Below are 4,717 nucleotides of genomic sequence, written 5' to 3'. Positions count from 1 at the left end.
GTAAGTTTTTGCACTATATTTTATTTATTATTATTAATATGCAACAAAAATAATTGCGATTATTATTATTTTACATTGCGATACTTACTTTAAGATAAGCTTTCACTTAACCACGATTGCTTTATAATAGTAAACAAACTGACGTTTAAAATTTCCTTTGGATATTATTGCCACTCTTTCTTATTACAATAACGGTCAAAAAATTAGCAATTAATATTTTAATCTTATTTTCATAATATCATGGTGCTTCTTATCACGATAATTTCAAAGAGTCGATAATAGAAATGCAGGCTTAAGATCGCAATGGCGTTATTTATCGGTTCATCTCGCGAATATATACATATACTCGTGTCGTATTGATGCGCTTGCAGGCAAAAGGAAAAATACGGAACGATTTAAACGAGGTGACGATTTGTTGTTAACGATCGAGCTGATTTGGCCTCTGAATGTGTAAACAGGAGGCGAATTCTCTATCCATCGTCTTTTCAAGGCAACCTTGAACTTTGCATGCTGAAAAAATTCGCGACAGACTATCGGTTTGGAGTAAAAGTTTTTCTTTTTCTTCTCGTCTCGTGCTCAATTCTTTCTTTCAAAATCGCTATAAACATCGTGTCGGAAAATTTGTAGGTAAAGTTAAGACAATTTACGTATAAGCATATCTCCGTTTTCCGGTTTGTACAAAAATTATTTTGAAAAATATCCAATATTTTCGTTTTCGAAAATTTTTAATTATTCGATTAATTAGCGGGGTACCAGTCACCCCCGCGGTATCGTTATCGTCGAGAACGCTCGAAATTATAGGGAAAAGAACGGAGACTGTCGTCCATGGATCGTTGTTCGCAGAAACGCCTTGCATTCACCCGGTGTACTATGTTTAGTGTTTACGTCTGTACGTTTCATTAACGATAAGCTCTGCTAAGCGCTATCGTCTGCTCTCTTCGTGACTACCGGACGTTTGTATAACGAAGACCGAGAAAAGGTTGACACCGCGACGTAGGAACCTCGATCAGGGGCGTTTCGTGTTTAAAAATAAATTATTCATCTGTTCGATGGAGCAGTACTTTTAAAAAGAATCGACTATCCGGTACGTTTTTACTCCGAAACGTACGGTCACTCTATATCTCCATTCGCAACTACATTTGAAAAATATATTTTTCAATAGAATAATCATTTTCTGAAAATAGCCATGTTTGCGTAAGATTATACACATATGGAAGGGATTATTATTATATACATAAACAGAGTGAAATGATTGAAATAAAAAATCTTGTTTTTCTCTAAACCAAATCCTGGTTCGTATAAAGCGTCTTCCACAATCTTGGCTTATTTTCTTTTTCTTTAGAATTTACGTATTGCGTAGGTCATCAACGATTCACGACGTTTATCGAGAACGCAATGTTAATTAATCGAGAAGGAATATTTTTTCATTCAACAACAAAGTATAAATTTAATTGCATAAAATTTCTCTTCGATCGAGCATCGTAACGTGAGTTTTTATGTTGTTTCGTTTAATTAAAATTTGTAATGATCAGTTTGAGATTAACGTTGAACCGTGGAGTCGAAACGAAAGTGAATCGATAAAGTCGGTCAATAGATACGTTGTTCGAAGCTCTTCAGGGCTTCGTCCTCTGAAAGTTAATACCAGAATGGTTTGATAATCGATAATCGATCGGCACAGAGGACTGCTAGTCGACGAAACAATCTGCATATCATGCTGCATGTCGATTCGCATGGAATCTGTTGATTCAGTGGCTCGATAAAGATGCAATAATAATGTCAAATATTACCAGCGGATTCATTCTTATTTTCGTATGCGTTCATTTCGTACAGCAGACGCGTGTAATTAGCATTTCTTTCGCCAGAATTGTTCAATTTTAAACAGTTATTTTTCAAGTTTATCATTCTGACGTTCATTTCGATATTCATTTCGTTCGAAATAGATACTCTTAAATATGGATCGGTAAAAATAATGTTAATTAAGAGGTAAACGATGAAAATTTGATGGCGACTCGTTAAATGCCGGACTCGTTAATTGAACGCGAAACTATCTAAACCGGCTGGGAATGTGTTTTAAACTTTTGTAAATATTAATCTCCTAGGTATCTCGGCTCCGCAGGAAATTTAAATAACAAACAGTTTTCGACAGCTCGGTTAGTTTGTTACAACGGCGACCTCGGCACGGAAATACAATTAAAGTTATTGGCATTTGTCGCGGCTGAATGTCAGGGTCATTGTTCTATCCGTCGCGTGATCGATACAGATCGATCATGTTTAACACCTTGCATCGTAGATCGATTTAATAGTTCGCCAAAGTACTTGAATCCTGCGAAGAGCTTTTGGATTTGAAGAAAATCTTAATTTAAGGGACGAAACTACACCCTGTTTACACGTGTTACAATGGTAACACCGTTTATAGCGACAGGTTGTGGGTCTTGATTTTTCATCTGATAAACAGCAGCCGTTCGCACTTGTGAAAATAAAGCGTTCCTATTCGATGACATTGAACGGGAAGCACGTTATCAGGCCTATGTTGACGTCGGTGATAAGGGAAGTGGGCTTCGTGAACGATCGAAGGTCCGGATTTCGGATGAATCGTGGAATTCCGTTGATAAAACGTAGGAAAACGTTTTTCCTATCGGTTTACGATAAACTTTCGATGGAATTTTATATGCTGATAGTTTGTCTTCAGTTTTGAAATTATTACGAGGTCACGAAGTACATAGGTATACGTTAATTTATTCCACCGATAAGAGATAGATATTTGTTTCTTTTCGTATAATTTGGATAAATTTATTTATTGACGATCCGTCACGAATTGTTGTTCTCGATGAAGTTGATCATTTCCGAATTCGTAATTATTAAATAACAATTATTGGTCAATTAAACTATACTATTTCCATAGCTCTTGTTACATTTCGGTATTCGAGCCATTTGAATGATAATTTATTTTATTGCTCGGCAGCTATCGTTTCGTTATCAGCGTCCAAAGATAAAGAATGCAAAACGTGACGTTCGTCCTTGTGATTGAATTTCACATTTCGAAATGAATTCTAACGAAAGCCCGAAGGGTACGAACTTTATTTTCTCACGATTCAACAAAAATTGTCTAATAAAGTGAATTCTTTGTCAGATACATTAGTAAATTGCTCATGGTATAGGTATTTCAGACGGTTGCATCTGTTTTGTTCACGAGAATACACCGAGACAGAGATGATAGTGTGTATAGCTGTCGAATAGCTTTCAGGGATCTATGTTAACGTCTCGTCGACAGAGAAAAAGAGTCACTCTTCGAGTTGGTTCTCTAAATTTAAATTCAAGGAGGATGACGCGAGAGGACGACCTTGGCCATGAGAATTTCCGGAAAATACCCCGAAACACGTATCACAGAGAGAACGCCTGTATTTTGGTATCGACACTCAACTTGTCCGACCCATTTAAAATACACTTTTCCTTCCTAAACGTCCATTTAGTAGACGTTCGCAACCGTTTCGTTTGAAACGTTGAAACGATTCTCTTTTTCTTCCATTAGAAGAAACGACGTTTAGATTAGGCCTTTTGGTACTGAGCGCGTTTCTTTGCCCACAAATTTCGGTTTCACGAGGAATTTTCTTTTATTTTTGGCGTAAGCGAAATGTCAGGTAAACGCAAACGAAAAGGAAGGTAGTCTTGTTGATCTCGGCCCGGGTCGAATCGGTATGTATTTTAAAATAGGAGTCCTCTGGCTTATCGCGGCTCCGCATTATCGTCTGACTGGAGGCCAAGGCCTGCTGACGCGTGTTCTCAGCTTCGGGAGAGACGAGTCGCGCGACGATTCTCCGCTCCGTTGGCCTGCCACTGTCGAAGATCTTCCTCTTCGATGCACATCCGTGGCGAGGAAAAAACAAAAAAAATACCCGTTCACGTTCCGTCCTACAGGAATTTTACATCTGTCGTGCTCGTTCGTGATATAACAGCACGATAAAAAAGCGACGGTATGAACCGTTTTTCCTGTTTTAATTCAATCATCCGAGGGATGGTTCATTATCGCGCTGCAACGTTGTTCGTTAATTCGAATTCAAACGACTCTATTTTATGCCGCAACGTTTCGATCTCAATTTACGCCTTCGATTGGAATGTTTAAAATAATTTGAAGCGCATTGTCGTGTAGAGTTGAACGACAGTTCAGGCTAGCATTCCGAAGGGTGTGAACCGGCGTGTTTCGCAGCGTGTGCCATGGGCGCAGACACCCTTCAGTCCTCGTCTCAAGATGGCCGCGTGTGCGTGCATTTCCGACTGCACGTATTCAGCACGTGCGCGTCAAGTGCGTGCACCGTTTGTCGCTCGTATGCACTCTACGGACCCGGTGCTTTCCAAACTTTTCCCTTTAGAAGTTCATCCACCCTTCGTTATTTGAATCGTCACGAATTTATGACTCTGCTTCTGCACGTTAAAAGTAAACAGTTCTTACGAAAATTTTCGAGATTCTGTTTCTAAAAGGAGAATAACTGGAATGTTTTAAGGATGGTTAGAAACTAGCTGCACCATGTCAACTGATAATCAAAGCAAATATTCTTAGGGTCTTTGTGTTTATCTGTTAGGCTCCCTAAAACCTGTCCGCTTTCGAAAAGTTCTTCCTTTCAATTGAATTCATCTAACAAGTAAAAAATAGGGATTTTTATATCATTTCCGTGCCAGTTTTGGGCCATTTTCAAACATTTCGCAATTACTTGATTAAAAC

The 4,717-nt window shown here is 38.5% G+C and overlaps 1 long non-coding RNA gene across 2 annotated transcripts in view; it reads left to right on the top strand.

Annotated features, from left to right (window-relative positions):
* Positions 1 to 4,717, top strand: part of LOC143305240 (uncharacterized) — a 62,781-nt gene that overhangs the window by 1,933 nt on the left and 56,131 nt on the right. The gene's annotated exons all lie outside the window — the stretch shown is intronic.

The sequence above is a fragment of the Osmia lignaria genome, chromosome 13 (genome assembly GCF_051020975.1).
Source record: "Osmia lignaria lignaria isolate PbOS001 chromosome 13, iyOsmLign1, whole genome shotgun sequence".
Classification (NCBI taxonomy): domain Eukaryota; kingdom Metazoa; phylum Arthropoda; class Insecta; order Hymenoptera; family Megachilidae; genus Osmia; species Osmia lignaria.
Note: the sequence above shows the minus strand (reverse complement) of the source record. Positions and strands in the feature narration are given on the sequence as shown.